This window comes from Lepeophtheirus salmonis, chromosome 5 (genome assembly GCF_016086655.4).
Source record: "Lepeophtheirus salmonis chromosome 5, UVic_Lsal_1.4, whole genome shotgun sequence".
Taxonomy (NCBI): Eukaryota; Metazoa; Arthropoda; class Copepoda; order Siphonostomatoida; family Caligidae; genus Lepeophtheirus; species Lepeophtheirus salmonis.
Window position 1 is genome coordinate 68,553,305 of NC_052135.2, and position 21,441 is coordinate 68,574,745.

Here is a 21,441-nt window from a genome sequence, read left to right on the forward strand (position 1 = left end):
AAAAAAAATAATTTATTAAAAGCTGTAAATATTATAAATGATATGATATAAAAATTATAAATATACAGTATATGTCACCTTACTAAGCAACCATATCCAGTTCCCACAGATCATTTTCAAAACATAGAATACGTGTTCCTGCAATCCTCGACCAGCGGTCATATAAATAATTACATAAGTTCAAAGATGAAACAGCTTTTAACGGTCACCTTTTTAAACTTACATAGACTGTTGAGTACAAAACACAGAAGGAGGAAGCAGTTGTAGACTTTAGGACCCTCTCTTGATGAGTTCAGTAATGTATCTCTATCAGTGAATGAATAAATTAATAGGGATGGGATTTTTGTAGAAAAAAAATCATGGTCAAACATTTAAACATAAAAGGAACATTATTCTGTATCATATCCTTGTGTTGCTAACATTTTCCTATGAAAAAAGAATTGATACCCATTTTTTGTTTTAAAAATGCAGGAAAATTGTATAAATATGTATTTTTTTAAAAATAATTATAATGTTATTCATTATTTTCTACTGTTTCAAAGTACCAAACTTGGTTTAAGAGGTCATCTGCACTTAGAGTTTCTTTTCCTCACCACTTAAAACATGGTTTAACTGTATTTTTCAAAATAGTTTTCATAAATTATATTTGAACTGCGCTTCAGTATTTCTGAAAAAAAAATGGATATTATTTAGATAAAAACAATATTTTTTTTATTTTTAAGAAATTAAAGCGTTACCTTCGATAATAGTTGTGATAAGTTTTTTAAATACCTTTTCCTGGGCTTAAAAAAAACTAAAAAGAAAAAAAAGATATATAGAGTGAACAAAGGAAATTGTTCAAAAATATATTTGAAGCTGACGTTCTTTAAAGAGCATGACTTTACAAAAACAAACCTTCATAACTTTTATTTTTTTTCTTTGTTTTCTAAGAAAATTAGATAAAACTAGGATAGAAACAGGAACAAGGAGTCTCGTCTACCTATGTGTCCATACCTTAGACCAGTGGCGTAGCCAACTGAACAACTAAGTGGGGACATTTACATAATAATATGCAGGCCTGTTGATCAGAGCTTTTCTGATCGGCGATCAACTGCGATATGGCGATATTATATCGCTGATCACAGTATTGCAATCGGTCCTGATTTTTATATAGCTATATTCCAACCGAAAAATTGTGATCCAATCCATTTGTACAAAGTTAATTATATCATGTCATAGTGATGTAGTTCTTGAGAGGGGTCTTTGAATTGAGACTGCTCTTGATACTTCTTTTTTATGGTTGTGGCCTCGTCTCCTCGGTCTTGACACATTTAAGTCTTGGGTATCCTTCAATTCAATGTAGACTTTCTTACTGAGGAGACTCAAGGAAAAGTAAAACAGTTCCTTCTTGAGGAGACCACCATATTTGAAGGTCAGCCATCCAGCCAGCTGTCTCAAGATGTGCAGAAAGAGAGTCATTTCTTCGCCAAACGTCCCAAAAAGAAGGATACAGCCAAAAAGGAAGTGGAAAGATACCTGGCTGATAAATCTGAAGGTACGGAAATACTTTCCATTAGTGTCAACATCGAGTATTTGTTCTTCAAGGACAAACAGATCCTAAGGAGGACTAGACAGAGGCCGAGAGACGACAACTTTGAGAAGCAGCAAAGGTTAATGTCAAATAAAGATGTAGAAGATAATGGTTTATGTGAAGTATTTATTAGCCCCAGGGGAATGCTTGAGATCACCCCCAGCCTCCAAGCGCTTGGAAACGTTGTAAATTGTCTTCAACGAGGCCTCAACCTGTTCCTTAATGTTGTTATGAGGCACTCCCGCTCGGAGGAGGGCTGCAATTTCGATCCTCTTTGTTTCCTGATTGGACATGGTCTCACGTGTGGAAGTTGTTACGCTCTCACAGGAAGGATTTTTGTTTATTTTAACAGTAACAATACAAAACATTCAGATTGGTTGCCACAAAACCTCTGAAAAAGTATATTTACATCATCGGTAAATAATTTTGCACGGCCTGGTATAGCTATATCGCAGTGAATTTCTGATGGCATTTTTTTTCTGATCCCTTACCTGCCTAATAATATGTAACTACCTGGATTCCTCTCCTGGGATCACATTTTCCCGAGATTTCTCAGGGTTTTACACCTATAGGAAATATTTATTTTCCTTGGAAATCCTACATTTAATTATTTCATAATGTAAGTTTCTTTTAACAAATTATATATTTAATAAACAGAAAATTAGCTTATTCATCACTTACTAATTAATTATTTTTCTGATTCGAGTTGGGTCCGGTTACAGAATTAAAAAAACTGCACCCGCGGGCTAGAAAAAATAGTAATAATGATAAAAAAGAAGAACACGATCATTGAAAATAAATAAGTGGGACTAGCCTATAGCCTATTATTTCGTCAGAAAACATGTAAAGAACTACTTTAATTTTATTATTACCTAACGATATCCTGATATTTCCCCTGAACCCATAGTTTAAATATTAGTTTATACATAGCTACGCCACTGCCTTAGACAAGAATGAACTTTTTTTTGTTTCCTTCTGTGATTTTGTGCATCATGGAGTGTCAATGATCTCAAAATGTGTATAAATAAAAACCTAAATTTAAGAATAAAAAAATAAGTGCCATAAATAAGAAAAGTAATAATTGCATCATGGGCCATTGTGAGTGGGCGAAAAAGCATTTGTAATTTTTTTTTTTGTTCTTATACCAAATAAATAACATATTTATGTACTTTGAAAATTGCCACTCTCTGTTATCAGGAGTAATTAGTCAGATTTTATGGATCGACCATTCGTCAATTTTATAAAAGATTTATTATTATTAGGTAAACATACATATTAGGGTGACCATATTTTGAAAGAGGACCCATGGCCCGATCAGTTTCGGTTTTACGGGAGGTGGGGGAGAGAGAGGAGGTATTAATATTTCGAAATTGATACATAATAATATTGATTCTTGTCTTTAAATTGATTTTTATTTCATTTCTATTTTGAATCGATTCTCGACTATTTCTCCTCTGGCAAGGATATAAAGAATTGCTTACTCTAAGATATATGTATACATATATATATAGTGCAATTGTATCTTCTTCTTTTTTCAGCTGTTGATTTGTCTATTAGTCTTGGCTTTATTACTAAAGTCCTCTGAAGTGGTAAATATCTCTATTCTTCACTATTAAATAGTAAATAGTTCAACAGTCAGAAAAATGTGACGGAATTATTAATTGATTTCTGACCATTTCTCTTGTTTTCCCCGAATGAAATATTGAGAGATCTATAGAAGATTTTTATATACACACTGTAGACTCCCTTATCAGCTTAATGATACCCTCTAAACATCAAATATAAACCGGATGTGGAAAAAGTAATGAGACCTTCTAAAAATACAGTTTTGAATAAGTGTTGTTGATTAAATCTCAAAGTTCCGATTATTTTAGAATAGCTTAGATTCTAAGCCTTTGATCTATATACATGTTCTAAACAAAAATGATGTATCTGTCACAATGGAGGCAAGAAGAGCCATCATAGGCAATTTAATCCGCGCTGAAAAGACAATCTCGGACATCATCAAGGTCTTAAACGTCAGCAAGGCCATAGTCTGTCGGGTCCAAAATCGTTAGGCTGATGGGGATAATTTTAAGGACAACCACAGAGTCAAAGACGCACCAAAGTGAAGCCTGAAGACATCAAGGAGTCCTTTAAGTTCAACCCAACGATGAAGATGTCAGAGTACGTCAATTAGGAGAAGGTACATCGGTCTACTATGGGCAAAGCCATCCGAAAGGCTGGAAGAAGGTTGCTTAGTAGAATTGAGAGGCCCAACGTCAAAAAGAATGATCAGAAACAAAACAGTAACCGGGTTATTTTTTTCTCTGATGAAACGACCTTTACCATTGAACCGTCTTTAACAAGTTATCTTGTGGTATGCGTTGGCAAGGCGGACAACAGCATCAGCAAGACCAGACATACGGCCTCTGTGATGATTTAAGGTGTTGTGGCATTAACTGGAGAAAAAATGCATCCAATGGGGTTTCTTGTTGGATGCCGGATACCTCCAGCCGACTACTTGATGGTATTGAAAGAAAATGTGGTCCCATAGATCACCAAGTAATTTTTTGAAAAATAATCTGCGGTAAAAATGCTAGGGGTAGATGGCTCAGAGAGTGAAATAGGGAATAAGAGCCCTACAACTCTTTTAAATATACTTAAAGTTTTAATTCGAATTCAAGTCCCATATCTATTAAGGACTGATACAACCCGACAATGGAGTATTGTAGTATGATGCACGTGATGCGTCTCTTTACTTGTCTGTCTGACTATAATGATTTTGTTATTAATATAACAAAAAACAACTTTTTCCTGGATTTAGAAATAAAGTTTAATCATTTTTTCTTTTCTTATTATTTCAACGTCTGACTCATCTTTTATTCCCTATGCTGTGCTACTACGTTTCTGTATCCTTCTTTCATCTATTAATATTAGGTACTACATACATACATACATACACAATACACATCATAAAATGAAAACCGAAAATAATATAATTAATGATTACATATGCTATACAAATGTTGTTGTAGCAGGCCAACAATTCAAACTAAAAATAGAGACAAGACAATAATGATGCCTCTCTGATGTACCTAGTAAGTATAGTTTAAATATATATAAGTACGTACATCCGATGTGGTCTTTGTATTTCATTTCTACTCGTTGAATTTAATTGAAATAAGGATAATAAAACGATGAGATGAAAATAAAATAATAAAAAGTTCATTCAATATCATAAATTTGAAACTCTTATTTTTTTTCGGTTATTCGAGACTTTTGAAATTAAAATACATACATACAATAATATATAGTCGTATTAAGAAAAAAGGAATAAAACAGCTGTTAGACGACGAAGGCTCAACCCTCCCCCCTCCCCCCACTTCATGTTGATGATTATAAAAATGAAGAAGAAGCTGAAAAAAGAAGAAAAAGAAACAAGGCATGGGTCTGTTGTATGCATGTAGTAGACTCAATCCTTAACCTTCTATAGATCTAAATAGGCAATACCCTACTTAGATATGATAATGATGGTCATGTGTTCAACAGGCAACAACACGAAAAAAAATAATATATTATGTACATAAAACGAAGGGCTGTGTATTTATACAATCATATGAAGCCTCGTAACTCATTAATTAATACTTATGCTCAATGCTACGAAGAGGGGGCTCCACAGTACCCCCCCAAGTATGTAATTTTTGCTTTTTACTAGATAACTTAATTTTTAAAATATTAGGAAAAAAATTATAATTTTTTTCCAAAACATTTAATTTTCTGTAAAGACCTATGGATATTTTGAAATTTTTCTCAATAAAAATTAATATTTTTATGGAGTTTTTTTTTAAGTTTGAAAGTAAATTTTTGAATTTTTTTTGCAAAAAAATTTAATTTTCTGTTGATACCTAAAGATATTTCAAGTTTTTCTTCAAAAAATAAATATTTGGATTCTTTTTTCATAAATTTTTATATTTAAAAGTAAATTTTTGAAATTTTTTTACAAAAATTTTTATATTTGAAAGTAAACTTTTAAAACTTTTTTGCAAAAAATTTAATTTTCTGTTAACACCTATGGATATTCGAAATTTTTCTCCAAAAATTTAATATCTGTATTTTTTTTTCAGAAACTTTTATACTTGAAAGTAACTTTTGAATTTTTTTTCCAAAAAATTTAATTTTCTTTTAGTACCAATTGATATTTGAAATGTTTCTCCAAAAAAATTTATATTTAATTTCTTTTTTAATTTTTATATTTAAAATGTAATTTTTGAAATTTTTTTATTAATAAATGTGAATTTTAGAAAAAAATTCTGCAAAATTTAATGTTGGAAATTTAATTTTTGATTTTTTTGCAAAAATTTAAACAAACCAAGTATGGCATTGCACTGTCAACAATTTTACGCCTACCTCATATTTTCTCTTTTTATTTCGTAATTAGAGACCATGACAGCAGAAAGTTGAAATTAAATCATGGCCACCTTTTCATAATTCATAAATTCTTCAATTAGCTATTAGTAAGAGCAGGGCGTTACTTCCCAACACAGTTTCTGAACGCTGATTGATTGATTTAGAACTAGCTATTCTTAATCTGTTAACAATTCCCGACAATGATTGAATAATTATTTCCATTGTCGGGCAGAATTGGCTAGCTAGGAACTGACTCTGTACATATTCTGTTTCTTTTCGGATGGAAGGTTGTGTGATACCATAAAAGATACTACGTAGGAGGGGACCTCAGCTTTGTCGAGTTATTTGGACAATTACCAACTTGTAAGATCTTGAAAGTACTCGGAAAGTACCCCGAAAGGCAGAAAGTAATGAGTCTTAACTCTTACAGAATGAGACGTGATCTCTTCCAGTTTCATCCTTTATTCTGCAAATGGACTCGGGTTAGTAATTGTAGGAATAATTATCCTCTTACTCCCATAAAATATAACTCACGTATCTTCGCATAGAGAAGTGATTTCCTTAAATTAAAAAGGTTTGCGATGATTTAATTTTAATTTCTACTGCAATTTCGAGGAAAAAAGAAAAAAATGATGTCTTTGCTCTTAAAGAAGAAAATAAGCATAATGTATATGGACTTCAAAAAAGATTCCGAGGTCAGATGTAGTAATTGTAATACTTTCATGTTTACTTATACTTAATTAGTGCAACCTCCATCTGAACAATTAAAGGAACATAGAAAGAATTTAAAAAAACAGTTACACTTTCTAAAAAAAAAAAAATAACGTCATCATTAACTCTGCTTACAATATTTTGCCTTTGTTTGTTTGTGAGTCTAGTGTTGTGTAGGTCCTTCTTTATTCAGTCCAGTACATTCTTAGGACCGGTCGTATTGGTCCTTAGGACCGTCTTAGAAAGGGGTCCTTAAGACCATTTGTCCGTGGGGCCAGTCCTTAACTGTCGGTCCTTGGAATTTTTCAATGAGACATGTGAAATATGTATTAAGATTATTGCACATAACTTGCAAAAATATGATTTTTTTAAAATTATAATACGAACATATTATATTGTTACGTAGTTATATAATTTATTTTATTATATAACAGAATAATTAAAAGGAGGATAAACACCCTCATTGACGTCACAAGGGATCGATTTTACCTTCTTTAAGGACCAACAAGTGGGATTGGACTGAATTGGACCGGACTGGACCGTGGTCTTCGGTCCTTAATAAGGACCGATACAACACTATTTGTTAGTAACTCAGGTTACGGCAAAAGCTACCTATCGATTTTCCTCAAACCTGGACCCAAGATTATATATGGTCACAGTTAGAGGGCAATTTTTTTCGTGAGATGAAGGTCAATGTTAAGTTACAAAGCACAAAACGTTAAAAATACATAATTGAGCATAACATTCAAACATATTTAGGTACAGTGCTCCAATTGGTGTCTTAAAGTACCTTTACTAAAGAGGCTTCTTATATAAAAAATAAATAATTTAGGGATCATTACTATAGGCTGAGATTTGTGTTTGATCATTCTAGCTTTTAATTGTTTTCAATGGTCATCATAGAAATGCCCTCAATAAAAAAAGTCATTAAAAATGTAATTAAAAAAAGTCCCAAATATTATGACAAATTTACGCACACATAAAACGCTATAATTTCCTACGTCTATGCGTAGGACTGACGGTTTTGGGACCAACACGGCATCAATAATAAAAATATGTAATTATGTTATGTTTCCATAACTTTTTAATGTCTCCCCCTCTTCTAATTACTCATTAATTGCTTATTAATGAACATTTTATTAAGTGCATCAAAGAATTTCGCGTAGGGAGAATAAATGCAATTGATGTGATTTTTCTTTCTTTGTGGAATCCTTAATTTAATGAGGAAGAAGCGCTCTAGATCATTTCTGAGAGATTAAATGACTTTAGAAAGTTGAAGCTGTAGTCCGATTAGTTTTTGAATATCTCTTTCTAAATTTAATATTCTGTGATGTGTACATACTTTATACCCCTTCTAACATGCATCTTTATTAAAAAAGTTTTGATCTTCTGTTCAAGAAACAGGGGGGGGGAACTATGTATCAGATGATATGAATAACATCTTTAGAAGGGTGGAGGCTAGAAAAAAGACGCTTATCAATTCATTTATTTTGTTATATAGATACAATCACAGAGATAACTGGTGCTATGTTATAACACTCCATGAATTTTTCCTTCAAATATGGTGAGGATTTATTAAAACAAGTACGATGAATCTGATCTGTGTTACTTGTACGAGTATTGCACATATCTTGCAAAAAATATTCCTGTTTTCAGTGTATTGAAATACAATACGAACATATAATACTTGACTTAATGATATAATTTATTCGATCTTTAATTGACTAAATAAAAAAAAGGGTAAAACACCACCTATGACGTTACGAGGTATGGATTTTATCATATATAAGCCGGCTTGTGAGCGATTAGGGGGAAAAAATGGGATACAAAATTCACTGCGATATAGCGATATAACGGTCAAGGCCATTTGCTATCATCAATCCGATCATATTCAAATATACCATTTCTTGAAACATATATATATACCTTTTTAACTTAAATAAACGATTTATACAACTTTTTCTAATGTATTTATTTACAATATTTTTAATATAATCAAAAAATAAAATATATGTAGAAAAAAACTAAAATATAGTCTGTCGGCGAATAATAAAATATCTACATGAATTATTTCTCTTCTACCTCTGTATTTGACATTAACAAGAGTTGCTTCTCAAATTTGTTGCGTCTTAGCATCTGTCTAGTCCTCCCCAGGAACAGCTTGGTTTTAGGGAAGAAACACTCGCTGCTGGTATTTCTAGGAAGCAAGACATTGTACCTTTTTGATCCTCCGGTAGGCCAAGATCATTTCCAGATATTCGGAGCCATCAGCCAAGTATCTTTCCACTTCCACTCCAATCAACAAGCCTGTATATAAGGAACTGGGAGTGGTCGGGTCCTCGGTATAAAGTGAGGAATAGGCACAACAATTTGACTTGCTTCAAATTCAAATGCCAAATAATGAAGTATTTGATAATAAATATTCATAATTGTAATCCTGATGTCTTTGAAGACGAAGAAAATTGAATAACTTTTTGAAACAATTTTCACTTTAGACAGTAGAAATGACTGAAAAAGAGGGATTATGATTAGAGATTTTAAACAAAGTTTATTCGAATACTGAGCATTCTAAAATTATTTGATTCTGTTTAAGAATATGGAGTCTAATATTTTGAATACAAAACATATTTGAAAATAATTAATAAATGCATTTTTCTAAATAAAAAGTCATCAAATATTATACTTCCCTTTAAAAAAAAGGTAAAAGGTCATTAAATTGAAATTATACTATTATCATCCTACAAAACTTGAAAATTTAGAATGATCGATTTTTTCATTTTTTAGAATAAATAACATCTTTAATTTGATCGAGCATAAAGGAACAATTATCACTATGTCCTCCAAAGATAGTATTTGTATATTGTTATCGGCGGTTGATTTGTTTCTGTAACTCTTTCCCATGATTAGTATTCTGAGCATTGATGTACTTTACTATAAGTATCTTTTGTTAAGTTGTTCATATATATACTATTAACCAAGGAACAGTTCAACATTTGGAGAGATTGACGACGTAGACCAACGGTCAACTAATTGTGGTCCTTTCTATCCCTCTTTTTCTAAAATGAAGAGACTATGACCTGATCTAGAGACTATGATGGCATTTTGACAATATCAACAATATCCGTAAGATGGCGCAAATGTTCTAAGTTGTAGTAATAAACAGATAAGTAAACAAACCACTATAGGTGGGGACTTGAACTCGACTTGATCTCACAATCGAAAATACGTGACTTGACTTGACCTAGGGACTTCATTGAATTTGAGGCCATTTTATAACAAAGTACATTTGTAAATTCTTAAAATAAGTTCCCTCCATGAAAATTTTCATAGAAACATTTCAATTTTTCACCGGATATAAATAAACCTACTATTTATAGTATCTTTTATAAGAGAAAGTCTCAATTTGAGTAAGATATTTGAACTTGAAATACAGTCGAATAACATTTGAGAATTCGATGTAAATATTCATGGACTTGTATGGAATTATGTGCAAAGACTTGAGATTCAACTTGGATTTTGTAGTGTAAGGACTTTATTCATCACCTTTAAAAACTACTTATAAACAATGATAATGCAAGAGCCCACCCAATGTAAACAAAGCTGTTTGTTTTGTAAAAAGATAGGTTGATAAATACCATAAATAATATTACCAACATATAATCTATAAATATTAAATATATCAAATTATTTACAACTTTATTTCAGAGTACGTACTTGATATATAATAATCCTTTCAATGCCGCCCCCCTACATAATAATATATTGGTGGTCGCGAGCGGTGGTTTCAATAGGTTTATTATTGATAGTAAGTGACAGCCTTTTGACATAATACAATATTATTTTCATTCCTAATTCAATTGGTTACAATGGATTAAATATTTGTATTGTATAATATATGTAATAGAATATAGTAGATATTGGGGGCTATCAATAGGGGCGGAGGGGGCACGTGGGACTATTTGGTACAAGTAGGGATAACAAGTTCTATTGGGAAATTGATCTATATGTACATATATTACATATTATAAGTATATTCATAATAGTATTTCTCTCACAGGATCTCGTTTTTCTGGGTTTTCTTGGGGTTTGCACATTCGCAAAAATTCCTGGGAAATCCTGCATTTCATAATTTTACAATATATATGCTTCATTTAATTATTATAATTATATATGGATGCCTAGTTGAGTTTTAGTTGAGCGGGTCGGGCTTTGTATTTCACAATTATACAAATCCCAGCTCCACCAAAAGATAGCTCTTTCATCTTTTGTCCAAAAATAGGAGATATAGGCTCTTTAAAATAATCTGCTCTATTAGTGATAATGATAAAATGAGAATTAAGGTGGGGGGGGATTGTAACACGAATTCCGGCTTCAGATTTCCAAATTTTCTAAAATATATGACGACAAAATTGTGCAATGTTTTTTTGCGTCAAAATATACATATAATTTTTTACTTAGTTTTAAGAGGCAGAACGACGCTGTTGTGATGATTTTAGTGAACAAGGATTTTTATATTAGAAATGCCAAGGTCTAAAAAATGAGAAGGATGGACATTGGAAAGGTTGCGGAGTTGAGAAAGGCTCTGGTAGAGATCTCTTGATTATTAGACAAACGTAGGATCACTGCTATGACTGGGTGTCCAATAATATTTTGCTTTCTTGCCCCCCTGACATGAATCCAATAGATTATTTTGTCTGTAGCTACCTTGAGTAACGAGTCAACAGATATATTCACTCCGCCAGGAATTCCCTTAAAGACTCCATCGTCCTGTAATGCAAAAATTCTAGCTAAGAATATAACTGTAGGTTAACGAGGATATTCGTGCTATTTTAATTTCGATAGTGGCAAGATATGGAGCGTACCAGTTGAAGATACCTAAGGGGATCGAGGGTACTTGGAACTGGGCCTCTGATATCATTAGATATAACTCATGAAACGCATCAATACATTTTCAGACTTTGCAGTAAATACTCAAACTTTTTAGAAAGAGCAACGATCTAGTTGTTGGTGTAAAAGCAAATTTGCTATTGATATTTTATGTTTGTATTTTATTGATTTTAGATGCTGAGGTTTTTAATTTAGATATATGAATATTTTATGATTGAAGGCCTTAATCTGGTGAAGAAATTTGAGCCTATAATGTTGAATGATATTTTTGTAAATGCATCTTCACTCCAATTTTTTATAAATTATTTTCTCTCTAAATAAAGGTATTTAGAAAATCATTTGCCGGGAAACGAGAAACCTGAGTATAAGGTAAGGCTTGTCCCTATATACATACATACATAATATGTAGTAAGCACTTGAAAAGAACAACAGAAACCGTTGGGTGGAATGCTATGAGGGTACCTTACATTTGTCATCATTCTCCCTTCAAAACGTGGATAGAGTGTAACTATGTACATAGTTATACTTCATGCATATGCTAATGACGAACAATGTGCATTCAACTACTGACTACTTTAAGCATAAATCTTCACAAGGGGGTGATTAAACTATGAAAGTAAAAACGAAAAAGATTCCCACACTAAAGGGGAAGAAGTCCTGAGCGGTGATGAGTCTTAAATAAAAAGAGATATTTATGCATGCATGATAACAAAAACCAGGTGGTAGTAGTTGGTGTCCTGATGAAGGGGGTCACCCCTCCCCCTCCCCTCCATTTTATGAAAAGACCTGTTGATATTAATATGATTCTTTTATGATTACCATTTATTTTTTCATAATAAAATTTGCATTTTCATAATGAAATATGGATAAATGTATACATAGATTAATAATCATAAATCCATCCTGGTACGGTGAGGAGTTCTCACTCATAATGAAATGAGCATAATGCAAAGCAGAAAATAATGAGCCTAGAGATGGCGACCATGGGAAAAAGCGCATAGCTAATTTTTCTTTCTTTATGCTAATTCTACCGCTCAAATGGATACAAAAATTAAATTAAATCTTTGTTAAATCATATTATTATTATAATGATGATTCATCCCCCCCTCCTGCCAAGCAAAAACCGTTGGGGGTTGGGGCTAAAAGGAGCATCAGTTGTACAGCAATGGATGTGCTCTAAATATATATTTATATATAACCAATACAACAAATGTATTGGCAATCACACGTCAAAGGAAAATAAAAAGAAATTGGTGTAAGAGGGAGTAACAACCAATGGAATGAATTGAATTGTATTTCCAATTGATCTCTATTCTATATATACCATTTATGACAGATCCCCTCCCATCATATTGATTCTCCGCTTAGAATAGTATTATATATATTATGTGTGGGATGAATAAACATCAAACGGGACTGTAAAATCAGAGACAAATCAGGGGCGTCTGCAGAGGGAGGCTTGAGGGGCTGTAGCCCCTCCAAATGAAGGTATTTTTTATTCCTACAAGAAAATTTAATATTAAATTATTTTTTTCAAATTTTTCTCCAAAAAATTTAATCACTATTGAATAGATATGGATGCTTGAAATTTTTATTCAAAAAAATTAATATTTGAAAAATAATTTTAGAAATTTATTATTTTTGAAAACAGCTAAGCACTTTTGAACTTTTTTTCAGAATAGTTATTGATTTTTTGGACATTTTCCTTCAAAAATTCAATATTTGAAATTTAATTTTTCAAATTTTTTTCTGAAAAAGTTAATTTTTTTATAAATAGTTATGGGTTTTTGAAATTTTTTTCTAAAAAATTAAATATTTGAAAAAAAAAAAAATTATATTTGAAATTTAAATTTCAAAATTTTTTTGTGAATAGTTGTGGATTTTTGAAATATTTAATATTAGAAATTTTTTTTTAAGAAAAATTAAATTTTTCCATTTTTTTCCCAAAATATTGTTATTTTTGGTTTTTTTTTTGAGAAAAAAATCCAAAAACCAAGTTTCCTCCCATAAAAAGAAAATATATAATCTTGTGAACGCCCCTGCAAATGGATTTATTTCATATATTATAGGTATTTATGCCTTTTTTATTGCATAGAAACCCCTTAGTGCAAAGTAAATTTTGTTAAAGAAAGTTGATGAAACTTTTTCATTTCTATAATATGAATGTAATTAAGAGAGAAAAAATAGAAATCCTGTGAAAGATCAAAATATATTTTAAACATATTTTGTATTGTTTTGAATTGAACAATACATTTTACAAATTATTTTACCGCAATACAGGAGTTTTTCAAAGGGATTTCAGTTAATTAGGCCAAAATTTGTGAATAACTTAACCTAAAGTCAGAAGTTTTGAAAAAAGAAATTGAATTAGAGGAAAATCTACAACATCAACTACGTAAGATATTAGTATAAACAGTTGAAATTTATTACAGATACTCTTTGAAGAATATAAAATATGATAGTACTTCATATTTAAAAAAAAGATAATTAATTTAATCTAATATCTTTTTAAGTGTATGGATAATTACTGGTTTCATATGATCACGATGAGCGTTAATCGGTTAACAATCATTGGGATATTCAAATATAAAATTTTAATATTTAATTTTTATTTTAAAAAATAATTAAAAAAAGCCCTGATTTCCCGGGATTTATATTGGTTTTACACCAAAGGAAAAAATCCCAAAAAACATATTAGTTGATAAATCCCACTTAATTATTTCATAATATATTTTAGCTACCTTCATATAAATCTTTGTTTGAAAAGCCGTGTAGATATTAAATATTGACGATTTACTTGGGATAAAGACTTTATACTAGAGTAAAAATCATGTGCATCTACAAAAAAGGAGGCCCATGTACAAAACATGATAAATGTCTATATAATTAGCATAGAAAAGATGAATACATTTTGGATCTTTCAGGAATGTAGGTATGAGATAGAACGGTATCTTAGAGAAAGAAAAGGCTGGAGAATAAAACAGCTGACATGACGCTCTCTTCTGATTGCACAGAGCTCATTATTCGCCAAATAAACGTTTGGAGAGTATTTATATATGTCCGTCCGCTGATAAAAACGCATACGATAGGATATTTATTTCAAAAACAGAGAGAGATACAACCCTAAGACATAAATAAAAGTTGTTCAGAATTCTGGGTTACGCACCTAAAGATATATTTCATTCTGGTCAGAATAGATTCCTGGGCTCTGGTGGGCAAGTTTATTTTTTCACTAATGACTGGATTTTTTCCAAAAAACAAGGTTAATCATTTGAAAATGCAGCAAAAAAATAACTACTCTACTAACGGAAAAGGAGAGAACGTATACATTGAATACGGTTTCCGCAATTTATGGGGACAGTTTTGTATCTATATATTCGTTGCCTCAATATATGACGTCCAGTTTTGGACTATATGGAGATAATAGAAGTACCTCAACTAGTTCGAACTCTTAGTAATATTAGCGTGATGTGATCCTGACTAACAGATTTGAGAAATATCTTTTGTCTCGGCTCATAATTATTATGTATTTACTTAATAAAAATTACAATAATTGGGATTTTATATATTAATTTATTGAATACATTATTAATTCACATTATCTCCATATTTAGAATCATAATCTGTCCGATATTTAGGTTATTCTCCACTTAGGAAACACTTGTTGCGAAAACTGCCCCATATATATAGTCCCCATAAAGTCCGGTCAGGGAGTTTTTGGAAAAAGTGGCTTGTTTGGCTGTCCCCATGTAGCCAACTGCCCCCCCAAAATGCCGGCTACCATTGAATACGAATTAAAAGGATTAGGGAGTTTATCATTTTTACACTAAATTCCAAGTGAAAATACGACAAGAACATAACGAAATCTTTCTCATCGCTCAAAGATCTCCCTAAAACCATTCGATAAACAAAAGATCCATCACTTGACAAACTCTGTAAGATCAATTTTTTAACAATAACGCAAATAAAAATCCTAATTTATTTATGATTTTCATAGCCAATGCAAATAATATACACAAGAAATTCAAATATATAAACAAAATAATTATGGCTTTGGAGTAAAAAAATCAATGAATCAATCCAGATGAATATTAATTGTTATGAGTCTAATAGTTATTAAAGTGATTAATAGCGGTATATAAATTTGTTTCGATACATTTGGTACTTGCATAAAGCTCCCTATATGCCTACAAATTGTTTGCATGGAAGACGTTACCGCCAACTAATGAACCATTTCCTATTCAAACCAATCACTACAATTATCTTATTTTATGAAATCGTTTTAGCCCTTTTGGAGATTAAAGATCTGTAGGACACTCAATTTTTAGAAGAAAATTTGCAAGTTTTATTTCTTCACATAAAACAAAATCCGCTTTCATTTAGCATTTAAGTAATGAGTAGATCTTGAAAAACGTAAAGTCACACAGAGGATTTGTTGAGGGGTATTTTCTATATTATTAAAGAAAAATTTGCCTGTTCATCTGGCAAATTTACAATCTCAAATTCTACTCTGATTCCAATAACTACTTACAATTATAACTCCGGGACAAACTCCGTCTTTTATGAGCACATACGAGTTTTGAATATAATTGAAAAAAACAAACAATAAATAACTACAAATATATTTCTAAAACTGCAAATGCATCAACATTTTTGTTAATTGAACAAAGTTGTCAAAGTACACACGAAAGATAACATTGATTCAAAGTCCAAAGGTTCAACCTTGAATGTATATATATATATATTTTTTTTTTTCTGAATAGACAAAAATAATAGAACAATGACAAACACACAATTATCTTTTGTTTCAGACCTCTTTTAATTTTATGTACAATGCAGCTAGATATTATTTAAATATTTATCAAGTCGTTTCTCTTATTGTTTTTCGTAACCTTTCTATTAAAAAGAAACAGAAAAACAGCTCGAAATCAGTTGTTAGTACCGGGTGGTCCATTGAAATCTAAGTACTTACTAGTTCAATAATGAATGAATTTGAGGGATAAAAAATTAATTCAAATGTATTAAAGCATAAACAATTATTTATTTTACATACAAGTGGAGAAAAGTACACTTTAACGATAACGATGAATTTTCATTCTTCACTCCAAGTAGTTGGGCGTCTCCAAGACCACTGTCTACGTCGTCAGTAAGTCCGAAATGTTCGAGTGGAAGAAAGACTCTCTCAAAAAAAGATAAACTGGACCTGGAGGAGTAAAAGAAAACAGCCAGGGACAATCTCCTTTTTTTACACTTTTGGCCCCGATTCCAATTCCCTTGACAACACCTTTTGGGTGGAATACATCTGTAGTGTATTCTAGACCTTCTGCCGCCACCTGGAAACCATCTTTGTCGCTAGGACGGCTACATTATTGATTATGAGAGCTCAGACAAACATTTATAGTATTCATTTTGTTTAAATTCTATTGTTAATTAATCAATTATATCGTGTTCAAGTTTAAAATTCAAAGTCTTCTGTTTTGAATGTACCACTCGGTAATAGTGCATAAGCAAACTTAAAAATATATATTATACCTACGTTGGTATTACAGTCATTAGCTTGTGTTTTTAAAAAAATATGGCGTATTTTGAGAAGAATTTTCAAAGTGTCTTCTTTGTCAGAAACATTTACCTATATTTTTTTATTAAATAATATTGTCATTTAGGGTGGTGTATTATTTTTACGTTCTAAGTAATTTAAATAAACAAAACTCAAGTTCAACACTCCCCAAAAATAGGATTGTTTTTCAACAACTTTTGGAAATTGTTCACAGCACCTTAATAAAGAAGTAATTTTAATTCAACCAATCAACGTTCAGAACACTGATCAAGGGAGGCCCAAGAATCGACAGCTGACAAAAAATACAGTGTAAGTGAGTCAACGCCGTATTATACATATAAAATAAATACATTTGTTATAGGAACTCCGACAAATATCAACACACCTATTATTTTAAATTGATATATTTTAAAAAGTGAAGAAAATGGTTATGTTTGTAAAATTATGTAATTTCAAATTCTGCAAAAATACAAATTTGACACTCGATTTCCATAGTATAACATACACAAATATTTATAGTGATTGACAATAAAATGGGGCCTTTGGAGCAATAATTTGTAGGAAATGAAACAATAGAAAAATTAAATAGAACTAAAAAAGGATTTCAATTGCTCTGAAAAAGCTTAATGGCGGTTTATTAATTTTTTAAACACTTTGTTTTCAATATTTTAGGTCAAAATTGTGCAACTATTTTTATTTTATACAAGTAAGAAACAGTCAAATTCGTACAAAAACAGTACTTATCGTAGTGTGATTATTACTGATTTCATAATCCAATTTACAAAAAAAATATTTAGACGATAAAATCAGTTATTTTGCTTTGTTTTTGGCAAAAAAATTATAATTTTTCTATTTATACATCATGCCGAATTGTGATATTATGAGATCCATATTTGCAATATTTGTTTATTATAAGTATTACGTAATAAAAATTTATAGTTACGGGTATAATTTCAAAATGATTATTTTTTTAATTTGTTCCCCCCTTCGATTAATAGAGTAATCACAGATTACAAAGTTATTTATAAAAAGTTAAATTTAGGTTTTACAAAAAGGAACTTATAAAGCTCAATTATAAAATATTAATAAGTTATCCTATAGAACAAACCATAAACATTCTTTAACTGTTCCATTTAATCCTTGATATTAACCTGGATCAAATTCATTTCTCCAAATCTTACAAAAAGTAAAATTTTTAGCGAATAGCTATGACGACCCTTATATTTTTAAATGATTTTTTCTCATGAACCAAAGATTTTTGAATAATGGAAACATATTATATAACGCTACAATAGAGTGATAAAAAGCAAACAACTATTCATTAAAATATTGTAGAGTAAAGCTTAATTGTATCTAAAATGCTAATATAGTTTCTTAAAATATTTATACCGGCACCGTAAGGCTTGGAGCTGAATGCTTTCATGGCATAGATGCAGAATTGAATTTTCAAGATCACTGTATTTTTTTTAAATGATTATTTATTGGTTAGTTGCGGGATTTTCGTACATATTTGAACAAACAGTTTTTCAATTTTTTTTTTTTTTTCAAAAAATATTTTCCTGAAACTCTTAAATATCAACTTCAAATTTGCATTCATTTATCAACGGGTTTACGTGATTATTATACAATGGCATTGTTTATCAAATGTAAACAAAAAAAAAAAAAATAATTACATATTTACTTATAAAAAAATGAAAGTTATTTTCAAGTTTGTGAAGTGTTTAGCGCGAATATATCGCAACTAAAAGTGTAAATTTTTATCAAGAAGAACTTTTAATGTAAATGTCTCAAACACAGCAAACTAGGTGATCACTTAGAGCACCAAACAAACAGTTGTGTCTATAATATTTCTTAATGGTTGGAGTACCACGAGTCTGAATTAAGTACTTCATAGTTTTATAATCGCCCAACCTCTGTCATAAATTAGACCACATTAAAAAAAATAAGGATTCCCTTAAAACTTTTGTAACTTTCAAAAAGTTTATCTTATTTGAATATAATATTTTGTTCTTTATAAAGTAAATAAATTGGTTTTTGAATAGTGGATGTAATCCCAATTTTTTTTTGATCAAAAATTGTTTTGATCCAGATTAGACTCTACGTAAATTGTAAGGTAGTAAAGTAATAAAAATTGATTGATTTAAATTTAAAAAAAGTTAAAATATATATTGATTGTCTTATTTCCTTAGTATTACATTTTTATAATAATATTAACAATCCACTTTTTTTTTTAAATAAAATAATAATGAATAAGTTTATATAAAAGCAAAATATATTTAATTAACTCCTATTGTGATCAGATGTACAGAGCAGTTATGATTACACTTGAATGCATTATTCCAGACTGTAAATTATACATTCAACGCAATTTTAGACTAAATTAAATAGAATTATTTGGATAATTCTCTACAAAATTTATTGTGTTAGTTCAAAATACTAATTTTTTTTATAACCTTTGTTTAAACAGCAAATAATTTATAAAAATTAGAATGATTTAAAATGTTCTGGTTAAGATGCATTTACAAAAATATAATTAAACATTTTAGATTAAAATTTCTTCCCAGATCAAGGCCTACATACAAGGCCTAGCAAATTTGCTCCTAAACTAATAAATAGTTCGTGTTTTTTTTTTGTTCTTTCTAAAAAGTATCCTCTGCAAAAACCAAAAATGGATTGATGCGTTTGATGAATGATATCAGAGGCCCAGTCTCAAGTACATTCGATCCCCCTAGGGATAGACAACTCGAACGCTCCATATCTTGCCACCGCCGAAATCAAAATAGTACGAATTTGCTCTGTAATCATGGGTTATATTAAAGATACTACTTTTTCGCCATTATTTTACATGTTTCAAATACATTCAGATCTTCCCAGTGTGATCAATTGAACAATGTCTTTTTTTCGGCCAATGGACGTCTATTTTTATCTAGTGAGTGGTGGTGGGGAATATGGTGATCCATAGCTTACATCCATACTAGATAAATTAAAAAAATTCATCAAGAACCTTTAAAAATTATTTTCTCCATATTAATGGAAAATAAAAGTATATTCAGGGAACTATAAAAAAAAGGGATTCATAAATATACTCTGTTAAAAAAAAAAAAGAGAAAGCCCACGGAAAGACTCAAACAACAACACGAGAAAAAAATTAACCCAATGAATAGCTATTTCCTTTTTGATAAAGAACAGCACCATCTATTGGAGTTTTTACACAACTATTTTTTATTTTCCTCTAAAATTATATTCATTTTGAAACTTCGTATGTTTTTAAGTCCTAATATATAAATAAGTAAATAATTTCTTGAGTTAGGAAGTTGAAGAGAGGGGGAAGTGGAGTCAAATGTGTAAACACAAAACATGTTCTTCACACTTGTATTAGTAAATGTTTGTTTTTCCATATAATATATAGAAAAATAAGTTTATCTTTAATAAATAATTTAGAATGTTTTTTTCATAATAAATGGAAAAAAATAATATATTTTAAGTCAAAATTATATTTTATTCAAAGTCATTGCAGTACGATTCATTATCCAGAAGTTATTTGAATATTAATTAAATAGTTTGCTCCTTAACAGCAATAATTTTAAACAAAAATCAGGAAATAGAGTCAATCCTATTATATATATTTGTATACCAATACTTCATGGACCTATTTAAGTCAATTATAGGCTTTATATTCAAATTTTCGGGATGAGTTAAGGTATTTAATATTTTTGGGTTTAGTTCAGATGAATTAAGATACTTATAATTGACCTTTCCAGTCAAATCTATGAACTTTTAATTATTTAATTGTGACGATTAATTTAAGCTACTTTCAGTGTAATTTACGGCGACTCCAAAGGGTTTAATCAGACTAATTACTTAATAGAAATTGACGATAATTTGTGGAAAAATACAAATGTACTCCACACTCAATTTTGAGAAAAATCTTTATATCTTGTTTTTGTGTTGAGGGTCCAGATATTACGTATTACTTAATAGATTCAGACTATGTCTTCGCCCTGTAATTTGTATTTTATTTATTTGCCAGTGTGGAAATTTTGCGGAATACTAAAGCGATTTAATTTTCTATTTGATACGAAAAGCAACAAACAGTTCAGAGGGATCAGAGCATTTACAAAACTGAAAATAAACATTTGTACTATTATTTAAAAATATTTATACACATAAATAAATCCCCTAACTTTTCTCTCCCCTCAAAAAACAAATATATATTTTTAATGCAATAGTGAGTAACTTAGGATTGATTAAATATTACGTCAAAACAAATGAGCTTTAGAGTATGTTTGTAGTAAATAAAAGTATTGAAATTTTTCCACATATTTAA

At 30.2% G+C, this 21,441-nt stretch overlaps 2 long non-coding RNA genes across 2 annotated transcripts in view; one reads left to right on the plus strand and one right to left on the minus strand.

Moving 5' to 3' along the window:
* The window catches only part of LOC121117991 (uncharacterized), a 26,552-nt gene continuing 5,111 nt past the window's right edge, over positions 1-21,441 (minus strand). Inside the window, exons 2-4 of the long non-coding RNA XR_011780372.1 lie at positions 16,089-21,236; positions 738-9,178; positions 1-667 (exon numbers count right to left, since the gene is read on the minus strand). This is a non-coding gene — a long non-coding RNA (uncharacterized lncRNA). The remainder of the gene's footprint in view (positions 668-737; positions 9,179-16,088; positions 21,237-21,441) is intronic.
* Positions 9,174-21,208, plus strand: LOC139905523 (uncharacterized). The gene is made up of 2 exons (XR_011780373.1): positions 9,174-13,045; positions 16,614-21,208. It is a non-coding gene; the product is annotated as an uncharacterized lncRNA (long non-coding RNA).